The sequence below is a fragment of the Pristiophorus japonicus genome, chromosome 18, assembly GCF_044704955.1.
Source record: "Pristiophorus japonicus isolate sPriJap1 chromosome 18, sPriJap1.hap1, whole genome shotgun sequence".
Taxonomy (NCBI): Eukaryota; Metazoa; Chordata; class Chondrichthyes; family Pristiophoridae; genus Pristiophorus; species Pristiophorus japonicus.
This window is the reverse complement of record NC_091994.1, coordinates 68,087,972-68,106,362: the sequence shown is the minus strand read 5'-3', so window position 1 is coordinate 68,106,362 and position 18,391 is coordinate 68,087,972.

Here is an 18,391-nt window from a genome sequence, read left to right as displayed (position 1 = left end):
CAAGTTCTGGTTGTCCTTCAGTCCCACACTCCTGATCTTTGGGCACCCTGTGCAGAGGGGAGCAGGCAGGTGGGAAGGCCTCCTCGTAGGACTGCTCCTGAGCATGGCCAAGGGTGCCATCAGCCGGTCCAGGCAACGGGAGGTCGAGGGGGTCGTTCAGCCCAACTGCCTGCCTCTCTTCCGCAGTTACATCCGAGCCAGGGTGTTCCTGGAGATGGAGCACGCGGTGTCCACCGGTACGCTCGCGGCCTTCCACGAGAGGTGGGCGCCGGAGGGACTGGAGTGCATCATCACCCCCGGCAACCAAATTTTTATTTGATCCTTATTGTTTAAAGTTTAATTTGTCTATGTTTATTGGTTTTAGTGTTTCTCCCCCCCACCCTTTTAGCCAGGGGGCACTTGTATAATCTGTGTTTTTTGGTGCCCTCAAAAAAAGCCCAAGGGGGCACTTGAAAAGTTTTTGGAGTGTGACTCACCCCCCCACTTTAATCAGGGGGCACTTGTTTAATGTTCACAACTAGTGATGTTGGCCCATGTTAATTTGGACATTTGTGGGTTCTAATGCCCTTACAAAAAGGGGGTACTTGATTTAAAAGTTCTCACCAAAAATAGTGTCGAACTGTTGAGTTGGGAGTGGCTTAGCCAGTCACGTGATGTTCACAAGACTCAATAAAACCCCAGCCAGTTGGGTTCAGGGGATCCACAATGGGGCAGGTGGTTGTGAGCCTGGTGGATGAACTGGTTATGTTTTATGTGATTGGTAAACCTTTTGCTAATAAACTAGTTCTTTGTAGCAATGTGTTGCTGTGAATTCTTCAGCAAAGAACCCATGAAGCAAATATATTACCGTGAGGAAATAGAGGGATTTAAAACATAGGACCCTGAATTTCCATAGGCTTCTCCTGATCACCTACCATTAAATATGGAGAAAGATCATTAGCAGCCTTGGAGAAACAGCATAAAAAGCCATTTTTAACAATTCACATTGTTTTCCCATGAGCTTTGCTGATCTCCCGCTGGAGAACTCCAGGCAAAGGGTAAGAATCTTACACTTCCAGCTTTGGGGAACACGGAATGATGTAGGTCAGTGATGGCGGGGTCAAACCTGGAACCCTCCAATGTGTAGGGCTCAGCTAATCAGTGCGTAAACCCACTTGAGACAGAAACAGTGTTCCAAACAAGTGCGCAAGGGAATATTTATTTGTCGTTTTCAAGGGGAAACCAGTAAGAAGCTTCTGCCACAATGAGTGAATTCTATTCGGAACACTGCAGAAATAATTGGCTTATTATACTCTGGAATTATATATACTCAACAAACTGGAGAGGTTTATGCTCACTTCTGCTAGGCCATGTCCCCATTTTTTTATGGAATTAATAAGCTTTGTGCTGCTGGCATCATTCACTTAACACTCTTGCTGCCCGCTGATATCAATCAGCCAGCATCTTTAGTATTTCAGTCCCTGGATACAACTACAAAATAAATGTAAAACATTACAGGAATATAAACTGCTATGAGCATTCTGTCGTGTTCCAGTTACTGTAATCTTCCAGCACTAAGACGATGATTTTAATGCTTGTTTAATCAATAAGACTATTAAGGCAGTTTTAATAACATCCCCATAGTCTGCAAGACAATGCAACTTCTCTACAAGCTCTTAATGATCATTTCACAGTGATGGAGGCTCATTTCAAAACCATTTTTTTTTCATTTTCTGCTTCCCTGGGTAACGCAACTATGTCTATGAAGGTTGAAGTGCATTCTTCAGATAGGCTATCTACTTCAAAAAACTGTTGACAGGTAGGTGCGGTCAGGCATAACCGACTGATTACAGGGTAGCCCCAGAGAGTAACAGTTTAACTGAGACGGGATAATAGGCTTTATGCTTAGCTGCCCTGTCAGATAACCAGTGTCTGGACATGCCTGAGAGGATCAAAGACACACAAGTGTCCAAGACACTGCCCTCTGAGCGGCAGCATTGCAAGATATGAATGTTAAATGTTGAAATAATATTGCTTTAATGACAGAGTCCATTTTAAGATGAATCTTCTTTCATTCTTCATTGTAGTTATTCAATCTGTGATGAGGAGAAAGTCTGTCCCACTTCTGGTTTTGCATATATTAAAAATCAGGGCCCAGTACTCTGCAAACAGCACAGAGAGCTCGTAGGTATATATTTGGTCTGTCTCCTCATTATATTAATTCTTGAATAAAGGTGTAAGCACTCACATTTTGCACAGCAGACTCCCAGGCTAAAGCTGTGTCTGGCACTCTGGAGAATTTATTTCCCACTTTAAGATAAACCAATGATATGATGGTTAACGAGGTCCTGGAAATCCATGGATCTTTGACCTGGGTGTAAGTACCGAGCATTAGGGTTCGGAAGCGGGTTCTCTCAGCTGCATATGACAGACTATGGGCGCGTCTTGGGCATCCATGAGACTAGGGGTTTGGAAGACGTAGGGGTTGAGATTCGGTATGACCGTTTTTGAGGCAGTGTCACCGCCCGAGAGCTGATTTTAGCATCGGGCGTTAGGTGAAGGCTCAAAGTCCTAAATTCAGCTTTTACGCCCAAAGATGAGAGAGCAACGCTAAACCGTGGTGTTGCACACTCACCCTCGGGCAGGAACTCAGGAAGCCAACTGAGTTCCCCGATAGGAGGCTACCGCCATGCTCGAAAAAAAAAACGGCAAGAAAAAAAAAATAACTTAAACTTCTCCGATCCACACACATGGCAGCCGTACAAAGCAAATATCGCAGCAGAGGCATCAAAGAGGCGTTGTACACTGGATGATGTCATCACGTGGGCAGTGTTGGCTGGCGCAGCATTGCCTCTTGGCGCCTCTGCTAAAGAGCTGACTGAATCGAGGGCGAGGCATTGACGCCGCTTACCAACGACGGTAGGCAGTTGCCGCCTGTTAGCTGCCTCCCGCACACTGTAACGGCTGGCGTACAAAACCCAATTTTGACCCCGTAGCTTTGGTCAGTGCCAGGCAATAGCGGCAAGTGCACATTGACTCATTTTTGGAATGCAGTCAGATTGTTTCTTCAATGTTTCAGGTCTGGATCCACAAAGTGGGGCTGACATCTGCCTCATTTCTCCACGCGGCGCAGCCCTGGACAACGAGGACCATTTCCCATACCTCGGGAGCCTCTTATCAACAAGAGCAATTATTGACGACGAGATTCAACACCGCCTCCAGTGCGCCAGTGCAGCCTTTGGCTGCCTGAGGAAAAGAGTGTTTGAAGATCAGGCCCTCAAATCTGTCACCAAGCTCATGGTCTATAGGGTTGTAATAATACCCACCCTCCTGTATGGCTCAGAGACATGGATCATGTACAGTAGACACCTCAAGTCAATGGAGAAATACCACTAACGATGTCTCCGCAACATCTTGCAAATCCCCTGGGAGGACAGACGCACCAACGTTAGCATCCTCGACCAGGCCAACATCTCCAGCATTGAAACACTGACCACACTCGATCAGCTCTGTTGGGCAGGCCACATTGTTTGCATGCCAGACACAAGACTTCCAAAGCAAGCGCTTTACTCAGAACTCCTTCATGGCAAACGAGCCAAAGGTGGGCAGAGGAATCGTTACAAGGACACCCTCAAAGCCTCCCCGATAAAGTGCAACATCCCCACTGACACCTGTCAAAGACCGCCCTAAGTGGAGGAAGTGCATCCGGGAGGGCGCTGAGCTCCTCGAGTCTCATCGCCGAGAGCTTGCAGAAACCAGGCACATGCAGCAGAAAGAGCGTGCAGCAAACCAGTCCCACCCATCCCTTCCCTCAACGACTATCTGTCCCACCTGTGACAGAGACTGTTCAGTCACCTAAGGACTCATTATTAGAGTGGAAGCAAGTCTTCCTCGATTCCAAGGGACTGCCTATGATGATGATGATGATGATGATGATGATATTTCTCCAGCCCCAAACCCCAGGAAAACCTACAGTGCAGACTGGGATCTGGTATATCCGGGGGCTGGTCTAATTCTGCCTTCTCTTCCGGCCAGCTTACCTAAGGTTGGAGGGGTGACAGACTTTCGGGACCTGGGTGTTTTCTGGACTGCAGGGATGTAAACAGTGGTGTTGCCTCAGGGCCAGTGTTGGGAACATTGCTCCTCCCAATCCCCTCAGAGTTTCCTGTCGGTTGACTTTAACAGAAAGGAAAATTAGGCGAGGTATACAACTGGTGGGGAATCCGGTATCATCCATGTTGCACCACCAACAAAAATTAAAATGACCCCCATAGTAACAGTTTCAGGCAGGAGACGCTCTTTGGCCCATCCAACCCACCTAGCCACAGTATTCCCTTGGTACACGTCTAACAATCCTGAATTCCATTTGTTGACAAGAACCTGCCACGTTCTTTCTTGAAACCCATCGAGGTTCCTTGTTCCAACAACCGCGTCGGTAATCTGTTCGACAAACTCACCAAACCTTTAGTAAAAACAGTTACTCCTGCATTTCCCATTTTCTTTTGCTGTCCTTAATTTGTAAATATCACTTCTTGTGCTTAAAATCTAAGCAAAAGCTTAGTTGGGAGAAAGATTGAATATGGCCGGTTTTGAGGTGCTAATATCGCCTGGTCGCTGAGTTTGTTTCGCGTCGGGCGATATTTAGCGGCAAAGATACCGATATTGGTTTTTAGTGCCCAGTGGGGTGAATTTTCCAGTCCTTTGCGCTTCGTTTCGCGCCCCGGAGTGGCGGCAATGGCGGCGGTGAGGTCTTCTGTACGGGCAGTCAGCTCCCAGCTCCATGTGGGGGTTTATTGGGGCCGGTTTGTGGCGGCACAGAACAGTACCGTCCGGAAGAGCTGCGTCGGTGTACAACACTCCTGGTTGCGACACCGGCGCGCTTTTGAGCGCCGCAGCGCGCCCTGCTGTGACCGTCTATAAATACATGCGGTCCAACATATACCGACTGCAGAGAGGTAAGTAATACCGGTCTAAGGTAAGTGTCATTTCTTTTCTTTTCATTTTTTTTGCGATTTATGTTGTGATGGCGTGGGCAATGTATTGGGAATGTTTTTTGTGGCGTTTTTAATCGGGGTTTTTTTCCTCCATAGGCTTCTCTTGGAGCGCTGACAGCCCGGCATTTTAGCTCGGGAGTTTCCCATGCTAACATTCTAGGAGAGGTGTGTAACACTTCACTTAGTGCCCCGCCCCATGCTCAGGGCCCAGCTGCCCAATTTTGCTGACTGAGGCGCAAACTGTTCCCGGGCCCAAACTATACCGCCCCGCCGCCATTACCGCCCCAAAATAATCAAAGCCGAAAATCCAGCCCCAAGAGTGGAGTGGAGCACAAAGGGAAACGTTCTACAATTGTCTTCGAGTGCCAAGCCGGTAGTCCTTCTGCCGCTAAAACACCGGCATCCTAGTGCTCAAAGGGAGGTTATCTGGAGCACTTGAAAAGTTAAAAAAAATTGCAAAGTAAATTATTTGTACATAAGAAATACCAAAGAACCAGATTTCAATTCAAATAAAATAGCATCAAATCTCTAAATATTACCTGATAAACTCATCCCTTTCATTAGCGCCTCAGGATAGCTGTGAACGACAGCTTGCTCTGGCGAGATTAGCGCCAACACAGCTTCTGTCCCGGTAAGGCAGGTGAAAACATTGAAGTTGGCTTCTGTGGCGCTCCCGGGGCGTTGCACACCGGCACAACATTCCCTGCCGCTCAGTATTAGTGCGCCGCTGAAACCCTAATCATGTTGGCGAGCGGCACTAATATTGCTGTGCCCGAGCGATAACCCTTCACCGGACCTCGCCAGCATCAACAGGAGACGCTAATCTATTCAATTTTTAGCCCAATTTTCCAACTCTTTCATAATATTTTAACAATTCTACCATTTCGCCACTCGGTCTTCCCTTTTCAAGAGATAAAAGAACCAATTGTAGTTGATCTTAATTCATTCATCATTCCTTTAATTCTGGGATCAACTGTGCAGCACTTCTCACTACTGCCTCCAATAACTGAATATCCTCTCTGTACCCCAATAACTGATTATCCTTATCTGTACCCCAATAACTGATTATCCTTATATGTACCCCAATAACTGAATATCCTCTCTGTACCCCAATAACTGAATATCCTTCACTGTCCCCAAATGACTGCATATCCTTCCCTGTACCCCAATAACTGACTATCCATCTCTGTACCCCAATAACTGAATATCCATCTCTGTCCCCCAATAACTTAATTTCCTTCTCTGCCCCCCAATAACTGGATAGCCTTCCCTGTACCCCAATAACTGCATGTCCTTCTCTGTCCCCCAATAATTGAATATCCTTCCCTGTACCCCAATAACTGAATGTAATTTGCTGTACCCCAGTAACTGAATATTCTTCTCTGCACCCCAATAACTTAATATCCATCTCTGTACCCCAATAACCGAATATCCTTATATGTACTCCAATAAATGCATATCCTTCCCTGTACCCCAATAACTGCATATCCTTCCCTGTGTCCCAATAACTGAATATCCTTATCTGCACCCCAATAACTGAATAGCGTCTCTGTACCCCAATAACTGAATATCCATCTCTGTACCCCAATAACTGAAAATCTTTCTCTGCACCCCAATAACTGAATATCCTCTCTGTACCCCAATAACTGAATATCCTTCCCTGTACCCCAATAACTGAATATTCTTCCCTGTACCCCAATGGCTGAATATCCTTCTCTGTACCCCAATAACTGCATATCCTTCCCCGTACCCCAGGAGCTGAATATCCTTCTCTCTACCCCATTGCATGCATATCATTCCCTGTACCCCAATAACTGAATATCATTTGCTGTACCCCAATAACTGAATCTCCTTCTCTGTACCCCGATAACTGAATATCTATCTCTGGCTCCCAATAACGGAATATCCGTCCCTGTACCCCAATAATTGAATACCCTGCCCTGTACCCCAATGACGGCCCGTCTCTGTACCCCAATAACTGAATATCCTTCTCTGTACCCCAATAACTGAATATCCTTCTCTGGCTCCCAATAATGGAATATCCGTCCCTGTACCCCAATAATTGAATATAATTATGTGTACCCCAATAACTGAATACCCTTCCCTGTACCCCAATGACTGAATGTCCATCTCTGTACCTCAATAACTGAAAATCCTTCTCTGTACCCCAATAACTGAATATCCTTCTCTGTACCCCAATAACTGAATATCTATCTCTGGCTCCTTCTCTGTACCCCACTAACTGAATGTCCGTCCCTGTATCCCAATAACAGAATGTCCGTCTCTGTACCCCAATAACTGAATGTCCGTCTCCGTACCCCAATAACCGAATATCATTCACTGTACCCCAGTAACTGAATATCCTTCCCTGTACCCAATAACTGAATATCATTCTCTGTACCCCAGTAACTGAATATCCTTCTCTGTACCCAATCCTATAACTGAATGTAATCCCTCCAATAACTAAATATCCTTTTCTGAAATAGAGAGAGCAAAACTGCACAGAATTGTCCAGGTGTAGTCTCACCAGTGCCGATTACAGTTTACAAATTTCTGGATTTACCTATTATAAGATCATAACATAAGAAATAGGAGCAGGAGTAAGCCGTTTGGCGCCTTCGAGCCTTGGTCCAAATATAACTCTTGCTATTAATTCCAACATCCTACTTGCTTTTTCAACGGCCAGGGAACATTGTGCTGATAGCTTTGTGTGACCTGACACTAAAACCCCAAGATCTCTCTCCTGCTCCGATACCTCAAGTACATTCCCACTTTCTTAGTTGAAAGGAGAAGAACATGCTGGGAGATCTCAGAGATGCCATAATCGTGACCATCTTCACAGAGGAATCTCCCTGCTGTCAGCCACTGCGAAGTCATTGCAAGAATCCTCCTCAGTCGTCTTCTCCCTGTGGCTGAAGAGCTCCTCCCGGAGTCACAATGCAGATTCCGTTCAACAAGGGGTACAACAGACGTGATCTTCACCGCGCGACAACTACAAGAGAAATGCAGGGAACAGCACCAACCCTTGTACATGGCCTTCTTTGACCTCACAAAAGACTTTGACACTGTTAACTGTGCGGGACGATGGAGCTTCCTCCTCCATTTCAGCTGCCCCCAAAAGTTTGTTACCATCCTCCGCCTGCTCCACGACGACATGCAAGCCATGATCCTGACCAATGGATCCACCACAGACCCAATCCACATCCGAACCTGGGTCAAGCAGGGCTGGGTCATCATGCCAACCCTCTTCTCGATCTTCCTTGCTGCAATGCTCCAGCTCATGCTCAACAAGCTGCCCACTGGAGTGGAACTAAACTATAGAACCCATGGGAACCTGTTCAACCTTCATCGCCTCCAGGCTGGATCCAAGGTCATCCCATCCTCTGTCATTGAAATACAGTACGCAGATGTCGCTTGCGTCTGAGCACATTCAGAGGCCGAACTCCAAGTCATCGTCAACATCTTCACCGAGGAGTACGAAAGCATGGGCCTTAAACTAAATATCCATAACACAAAGGTCCTCCAACAACCTGACCCCGCCACACAGCACTGTCCCCCCGGTCATCAAAATCCATGATGCGGCCTTGGAAAAGAGATATAGAAACATAGAAATTTACAATGCAGAAGGAAGCCATTTCGGCCCATTGTGTCCGCGACGGCCAACAATGAGCCGCACGGACCTCGGTCAGCAGCCCTGAAGGTTACGTATAAACCTATGAAGAATGAACAATCGCAGACAGGTAAAGAGCATCTGGCCCAACCAGTCCGCCCCCACAACTGCGATACTCCATGTATCGCAATATTTTACACTCCATCCCACCCGGAGCCATGTGATCTCCTGGGAGAGGCAAAAAAATCAAAACCCAGGCCAATTGGGGAAAAAGAAATCTGGGAAAATTCCTCTCGGACCCAGCCAGGCAATCGAAACTAGTCCAAGCAGATTCCCTGAAGTACTTACCATTGTATCTGCACCAGCCAACAAGAGATTATCCAGTCTAATCCCACTTACCAGCTCTAGGTCTGTAACCCTGCAGGTTACAGCACCTCAAGCGCCCATCCAAGCACCTTTTAAATATGGTGAGGGTTTCTGCCTCTACCACCTTTCCAGGCAGTGAGTTCCAGACCCCCACAACCCTCTGCTTGAAGAGGCTTCCATTCAAATCTCCTCTGAACCTTTCACCAACCACCTTAAACCGATGCCGCCTCATAATTCAGCCCTCCACCAAGGGAAATAGGCTCTTGCTATCCACAAAATCCAGGCCCCTCAATATTTTATATACCTCAATGAGGTCTCCTCTTAGCCTCCCCTGTTCCAAGGAGAACAAAGCCAGCCTATCCGATCTGTCCTCAGCTAAGATTCTCCATTCTAGGCAGCATCCTCGTAAATCTCCTCTGCACCCTCTCTAGTGCAATCACGTCTTTCCTATAATACGGCGACCAGAACTGCACGCAGTATTCCAGCTGCGGCCTAACCAAAGTATTATACAATTTAAGCATAATCTCCCTGCTCTTATATTCTATGCCTCGGCTAATAAAGGCAAGCTTTCCGTATGCCTTCTTAACCACCTTACCCACCTGGCCTACTACATTCAGGGATCTGTGGAGAAGCACTCCAAGGTCCATTTGTTCATCTGCACTTCTAAGTGGCCTACCATTTAATGTGTATACCCTTTCCTTATTAACCCTCCCCAAGTGCATCATCTCACACATCTCTGAATTAAATTCCTGATTAGTAGATTGATATTCTCCTGCATTCCATGACTTTCCTCTTAATTATCAACCACACAGCCAATTTTAGTGTCATCTGCAAACTTCTTAATCATACCCCCTATATAAAAAGCAAGGGACCCAGTACTGGGCCCTGCAGAACCCCACAGGAAACATCCTTCCAGTCACAAAATCATCCATCAACCATTATCCTTTGCTTCCTACCTCGAAGCCAATTTTGGATCCAACTTTGCCCTGGATCCCATGGGCTTTTACATCGTGACCAATCTGCCATGTGGGACCTTATCAAAAGCTTTGTTAAAGTCTATATACCCTACAGTGTATACACTACCCTCATCGACGCTACTGGTTACTGTAATATATGTGGACGTGTATTTACTCTGTACAGCCACCAGAGGGCTCATTCCCCGGAGTTCCAAGGGATCCCCCAATCCCTTGGGATTACAGGTATTTAAGAAGGCTTCACAGGTTGGAGAGGCACTCTGGAGACCTGCAATAAAAGAGTAAGGTCACACTTTACTTTGAGCTCAGTGTTCAGTCTGACTCTTTCTCCATACACAACAACTGACGACGAGATACAGATAGTGAACCCAAAGATGCAGAGAACAGTGGGCATCCTGGAGAAATTTTCAGAGGGAGATAATTGGGAAACTTTTGTGGAGCGACTCGACCAATACTTCATGGCCAACGAGCTAGATGGGGAAGAGAGTGCTGCCAAACGTAGAGCGATCCTCCTCACCGTCTGTGGGGCACCAATGTATGGCCTCATGAAGAATCTACTCTCTCCAGTGAAACCCACAGAGAAATCGTATGACGATTTGTGCACACTGGTCCGAGAGCATTTGAACCCGAAGGAAAGCATTCTGATGGTGAGGTACCGGTTCTACACCTACAATAGGTCTGAAGGCCAGGAAGTGGCGAGTTATGTCGCCGAGCTGAGACGTCTTGCACGACATTGTGAATTTGAAGGATATTTGGAGCACATGCTCAGAAACTTTTTCGTACTTGGCATTGGCCACGAAACCATACTTCGCAAGACCCCAACTTTGAGTAAGGCCATAGCGATAGCCCAGGCGTTCATTGCCACCAGTGACAATACGAAGCAAATCTCTCAGCCCACAAGTGCTGCTACAAGTACTGTGAACAAAGTGATGTTGTTTTCGAATCGTAACATACAGGCAGGTCACACATACCTGCAGCTACACGTCCACAGATGTCTCAGAGTCCACCATCAAGGGTGATGAATGCAAGGCCATTAATACCTTGTTGGCGCTGCGGGGGTGATCATCGTTTCCATTCATGCCGATTCAAAGGATATGTTTGCAAGGGCTGTGGAACAATGGGACACCTCCAATGAGTGTGCAGGTGAGCTGCTAAGCCTGTTAAACCTGCAAACCACCACATTGCAGAGGAGGACAGATCCACAGAGGATCACGACGAACCAGTCTCAGATAGAGGAGGCAGAAGTACATGGGGTGCACACATTCACCACAAATTATCCCCCGATAATGGTGAATGTTGAACTAAATGGACTCCCGGTGTCAATGGCGCTGGTCACGGGTGTGAGCCAGTCCATCATGGGCAAAAAGACTTTCGAAAGGTTGTGGTGTAACAAGGCCTCAAGGCCAGTCTTAACTCCAGTTCGCACGAGACTAAGAACTTACATTAAAGAACTGATTTCTGTAATCGGCAGTGCTACCGTAAAGATCTCGTATGATGGAGCGGTGCACAAGCTACCACTCTGGGTGGTATCGGGCGATGGTCCCACGCTGCTCAGCAGGAGCTGGCTGGGAAAGATATGCTGGAACTGGGATGACTTCCGAGCGCTATCGCCTGCTGACGACACTCCGTGTGCCCAGGTCTTAAACAAATTTCCTTCACTGTTCGAACCAGGCATCAGGAAATTCCAAGGAGCAAAAGTGCAGATCCACCTAATTCCGGGGGCATGACCCATCCACCACAAGGTGAGAGCAGTACTGTACATGATGAGAGAAAGGGTAGGGATCGAGCTAAACCGGCTGCAATGAGAGGGCATCATTTCACCGAGCGAGTTCAGCGAGTGGGCCAGTCCTATTGTCCCAGTCCTCAAGGGAGACGGCATCATCAGAATGTGTGGCGATTACAAAGTAACTATCAATCGTTTCTCCCTGCAGGACCAATACCCACTACCAAAAGCCGACGACCTCTTTGCAACGCTGGCGGCAGGAAAGACGTTCACGACGCTGGATCTTACTTCAGCCTACATGACGCAGGAATTGGACTAATCATCGAAGGCCCTCACCTGCATCAACACGCACAAAGATCTTTTTGTTTACAACAGATGCCAGTTTGGAATCCGATCAGTGGCAGCGATATCCCAGAGAAACATGGAAAGTTTACTGAAGTCGGTCCCGCACACCGTGGTCTTCCAGGACGACATCTTGGTCATAGGTCGGAACACAGTTGAGCACCTGCAGAACCTGGAGGAGATTCTTAGTCGACTCAACCGAGTGGGGCTCAGGTTAAAAGCTCGAAGTGCATTTTCCTGGTACCTGAAGTGGAGTTCCTGGGAAAGAGGATTGTGGCGGATGGCATCAGGCCCACCAATGCGTAGACGGAGGCAATCGAGAACGCACCGAGGCCACAGAACGTGACGGAGCTGCGGTCGTTTCTGGGATTCTTGAACTACTTTGCTAACTTCTTACCGGGTCTCAGCATTCTGCTAGAACCACTACATGCCTTACTACTAAAAGGGGGCAAATGGGTTTGGGGCAAAAGCCAAGAAAATGCCTTTGTAAAAGCGAGAAAATTGTTATGCTCAAACAAATTGCTTGTGTTGTATGATCCATGTAAGCGTTTGGTACTAGCATGGTGTGTATTGCAACAAGCTAATGATTTTGGGAAACTGCAACCGGTTGCTTATGCATCCAGGAGACTGTCTAAGGCTGAGAAAGCCTACAGCATGATTGAAAAAGAAGCGTTAGCATGTGTCTATGGGGTAAAGAAAATGCATCAATACCTGTTTGGGCTAAAATTCGAATTGGAAACTGACCATAAGCCACTTATATCCCTGTTTTCCGAGAGTAAAGGGATAAATACCAATGCATCGGCCCGCATCCAGAGATGGGCGCTCTCCTTGTCCGCATACAATTGCGCCATCCGCCACAGGCCAGGCACAGAAAACTGCGCCGATGCTCTCAGTAGGCTGCCATTGCCCACCATGGGGGTGGAAATGGCACAGCCCGCAGATCTAGCCATGGTTATGGAAGCATTTGAGAGTGAGCAATCACCCGTCATTGTCCGGCAGATCAAAACCTGGACAAGCCAGGAGTCCTTTTTATCTCTAGTCAAAAGCTGTGTGCTTCACAGGAGCTGGTCCAGTGTCCCAGTGGAAATGCAGGAAGAAATAAAGCTGTTCCAGCGGCGCAAGGATGAAATGTCTATACAGGCAGACTGCCTTCTGTGGGGCAATCGAGTAGTGGTCCCCAAGAAGGGCAGAGACACCTTCATCAATTACCTCCACAGTACACACCCAGGCATCATAATGATGAAAGCGACAGCCAGATCCCACTTGTGGTGGCCCGGTATCGTTGCGGACTTAGAGTCCTGCGTTTACAGATGTAATACATGCTCGCAGTTAAGCAATGTACCCAGGCAGGCGCTGCTAAGTTTATGGTCTTGGCCCTCCAAACCATGGTCTAGGGTACATCGACTATGCAGACCCGTTCTTGGGTAAAATGTTCCTTGTGGTTTTAGACGCGTACTCCAAGTGGATTGAATGTGAGATAATGTCGGCTAGCACGTCCGCTGCCACCACTGAAGGCCTGCGGGCAATGTTTGCCAAACACGGCTTACCCAATATCCTGGTGAGCGACAACAGGCCATGTTTTACCAGTGCTGAGTTCAAAGAATTCATGACCCGTAACGGGATCAAACATGTCACATCTGCCCCGTTTAAACCAGCGTCCAATGGTCAGGCAGCGAGTGCAGTGCAAACCATCAAGCAAGGCTTGAAGAGGGTAACTGAAGGCTCACTGCAGACTCGCTTATCCCGAATACTGCTTAGCTACCGCACGAGACCATACTCACTCACTGGGATCCCACCGCTGAACAGCTCATGAAAAGAGCACTTAAAACAACGCTCTCGTTAGTTCACCTTGATCTACGTGAACAGGTAGAGAGCAGGCGGCTTCAACAAAGTGCATACCATGATAGCGCAAATGTGTCACGCGAGATTGAAGTCAATAATCCTGTATTTGCATTAAATTATGGACAAGGTCCCAAGTGGATTTCCAGCACTGTCATGGCCAAAGAGGGGAACAGGGTGTTTCAGGTTAAACTTTCAAATGGATTCATTTACCAGAAACCTAATCAAACTCAGATTCACGGACTACCCTGAGCAACCCACCTTGGACCCTACCTTTTTTGATCCCCCAACACACACACCAGTGGCAACCGGCACCACAATTGACCACGAAGCAGAACCCATCATCCACAGCAGCCCTGCAGGGCCCAACACACCAGGCAGCCCAGCAAGGCCAGCTGCAGAGCAGCCCAGCGAGGGTCCAACAAATGATTCAACAACACCAGCTGTCACACCGAGACGATCAACCACGGCAAGAAGGGCCCCAGATCGACTCACATTGTAAATAGTTACACTATTGACTTTGGTGGGGATTGTTGTTATATATGTAGACTTGTATTTACTCTGTACAGCACTAGAGGGCTCATTCCCTGGAGCCCCAAAGGATCCCATAATCCTTTGGGAGCACCGGTATTTAAGAAGGCTTCACAGGTTGGAGAGGCACTCTGGAGACCTGCAATAAAAGACTAAGGTCACACTTTACTTTGAGCTCACAGTGTTCAGTCTAAATCTTTCTCTATACACAACAGTTACCTCCTTGAAAAATTCAATTAGGTTAATCAAACACAATCTTCCCTTAACAAATCCATGCTGACTGTCCCTCATTAATCCTTTCTAAATGTAGATTTATCCTGTCCTTCAGGACTTTTTCCAATAATTTTCCCAGCACTGAGGTTAGGCTGACAGGCCTGTAATTATTTGGTCTATCCCTTTCACCCGTAGAAACATCGAAACATAGAAAATAGGTGCAGGAGTAGGCCATTCGGCCCTTCAAGCCTGCACCGCCATTCCATGAGTTCATGGCTGAACATGCAACTTCAGTACCCCATTCCTGCTTTCTCGCCCTTGATCCCCCTAGTAGTAAGGACTACATCTAACTCCTTTTTGAATATATTTAGTGAATTGGTAGAGAATTCCACAAGTTCACCACTCTCTGGGTGAAGAAGTTTCTCCTCATCTCGGTCCTAAATGGCTTACCCCTTATCCTTAGGCTGTGACCCCTGGTTCTGGACTTCCCCAACATTGGGAACATTCTTCCTGCATCTAACCTGTCTAAACCCATCAGAATTTTAAACGTTTCTATGAGATCCCCTCTCATTCTTCTGAACTCCAGTGAATACAAGCCCAGTTGATCCAGTCTTTCTTAATATGTCAGTCCCGCCATCCCGGGCATCAGTCTGGTAAACCTTCGCTGCACTCCCTCAATAGCAAGAATGTCCTTCCTCAAGTTAGGTGACCAAAACTGTACACAATACTCCAGGTGTGGCCTCACCAAGGCCCTATACAACTGTAGTAACACCTCCCTGCCCCTGTACTCAAATTCCCTCGCTATGAAGGCCAACATGCCATTTGCTTTCTTAACCGCCTGCTGTACCTGCATGCCAACCTTCAATGACTGATGTACCATGACACCCAGGTCTCGTTGCACCTCCCCTTTACCTAATCTGTTACCATTCAGATAAAAATCTCTCTCTGTTTTTACCACCAAAGTGGATAACCTTACATTTATCCACATTATACTTCATCTGCCATGCATTTGCCCACTCACCTAACCTATCCAAGTAACTCTGCAGCCTAATAGCATCCTCCTCGCAGCTCACACTGCCACCCAACTTAGTGTCATCCGCAAATTTGGAGATACTACATTTAATCCCCTCGTTCAAATCACTAATGTACAATGTAAACAGCTGGGGCCCCAGCACAGAACCTTTCGGTACCCCACTAGTCACTGCCTGCCATTCTGAAAAGTACCCACTTACTCCTACTCTTTGCTTCCTGTCTGCCAACCAGTTCTCAATCCACGTCAGCACACTACCCCCAATCCCACGTGCTTTAGCTTTGCACATTAATCTCTCATGTGGGACCTTGTCGAAAGCCTTCTGAAAATCCAAATACACCACATCAACTGGTTCCCCCTTGTCCACTCTAGTGGAAACATCCTCAAAAAATTCCAGAAGATTCGTCAAGCATGATTTCCCTTTCACAAATCCATGCTGACTTGGACCTATCATGTCACCTCTTTCCAAATGCGCTGCTATGGCATCCTTAATAATTGATTCCATCATTTTACCCACTACCGATGTCAGGCTGACCGGTCTATAATTCCGTTTTCTCTCTCCCTCCTTTTTTAAAAAGTGGGGTTACATTGGCTACCCTCCAATCCATAGGAACTGATCCAGGGTCTATGGAATGTTGGAAAATGACTGTCAATGCATCCACTATTTCCACGGCCAGCTCCTTAAGTACTCTGGGGTGCAGTCCATCAGGTCCTGGGGATTTATCAGCCTTCAATCCCATCAATTTCCCCAACACAATTCCCTGATTAATAAGGATTTCCCTCAGTTCCTCCTTCTTACTCGACCCTCTGACCCCTTTTATATCCGGAAGGTTATTTGTGTCCTCCTTAGTGAATACCGAACCAAAGTACTTGTTCAATTGGTCTGCCATTTCTTTGTTCCCCGTTATGACTTCCCCTGATTCTGACTGCAGGGGACCTACGTTTGTCTTCACGACCTTTTTCTCTTTACATATCTATAGAAGCTTTTGCAATCCATCTTAATATTCCCTGCAAGCTTCCTCTCGTACTCTATTTTCCCTGCCCTAATCAAACCCTTTGTCCTCCTCTGCTGAGTTCTAAATTTCTCCCAGTCCCCGGGTTCGCTGCTATTTCTGGCCAATTTGTAGACCACTTCCTTGGCTTTAATACTATCCCTGATATCCCTTGATAGCCACGGTTGAGCCACCTTCCCTTTTTTATTTTTACGCCAGACAGGGATGTACAATTGTTGTAGTCTCTAAATGTCTGCCATTGCCCATCCACTGTCAACCCCTTAAGTATCATTTGCCAATCTATCCTAGCCAATTCACGCCTCATACCTTCAAAGTTACCCTTCTTTAAGTTCTGGACCATGGTCTCTGAATTAACTGTTTCATTCTCCATCCTAATGTAGAATTCTACCATATTATGGTCACTCTTCCCCAAGGGGCCTCACACAACGAGATTGCTAATTAATCCTCTCTCATTACACAACACCCAGTCTAAGATGGCCTCTCCCCTAGTTGGTTCCTCGACATAATGGTCTAGAAAACCATCCCTTATGCACTCCAGGAAATCCTCCTCCACCGTATTGTTTCCAGTTTGGTTAGCCCAATCTATGTGCATATTAAAGTCACCCATGATAACTGCTGCACCTTTGTTGCATGCACCCCTAATTTCCTGTTTGATGCCCTCCCCAATATCACTACTACTGTTTGGAGGTTTGTACACAACTCCCACTAGCATGTTCTGCCTCTTGGTATTCCGTAGCCCTACCCATACCGATTCCACATCATCCAAGCTAATGCCTTTCCTTACAATTGCATTAATTTCCTCTTTAACCAGCAATGCCACCCCGCCTCCTTTTCCTTTCTGTCTATCCTTCCTATATGTTGAATACCCCTGGATGTTGAGTTCCCAGCCTTGGTCACCCTGGAGCCATGTCTCCGTGATGCCAACTACATCGTATCCGTTAACTACTATCTGCACAGTTAATTCATCCACCTTATTCCGAATACTCCTCGCTTTGAGGCACAGAGCCTTCAGGCTTGCCTTTTTAATGCACGTAGACTCTTTAGAATTTTGCTGCAAAGTGGCCCTTTTTGTTTTTGCCTTGGGTTTCCCTGCCCTCCACTTTTACTCATCTCCTTTCTGTCTTTTGCTTCTGTCTCAATTTTGTTTCCCTCTGTCTCCCTGCATTGGTTCCCATCCCCCCTGCCATATTAGTTTAACTCCTCCCCAACAGCCCTAGCAAACACTCCTCCTCGGACATTGGTTCCGGTCCTGCCTAGGTGAAGACCGTCCGGTTTGTACTGGTCCCACCTCCCCCAGAACCGGTTCCAATGCCCCAGGCATTTGAATTCCTCCACTGCTCAAGCCACGTATTCATCTGAGCTATCCTGCGATTCCTACTCTGACTAGCACGTGGCACTGGTAGCAATCCCGAGATTACTACTTTTGAGGTCCTACTTTTTAATTTAGCTCCGAGCTCCTTAAATTCGCCTCGTAGGACCTCGTCCCATTTTTTTACCTATATCGTTGGTACCAATGTGCACCACGATAACTGGCTGTTCACCCTCCCTTTTCAGAATGTCCTGCATCTGCTTCTTAAACAAGGGTACGACATTAGCAGTCCTCCAGTCCACTGGCACCATACTCGAATCCAAAGAGGACAAGGCCTCTGCTATTTCTTGTTTTGCTTTGCTCAACAGCCTGGGATGCATTTCATCCGGGACTGGGGACTTATCCACTTTCAAAGCCGCTGAACCCTTTAATATCTCCTCTCTCACTATGTTTATTGTAAAGTCCTGT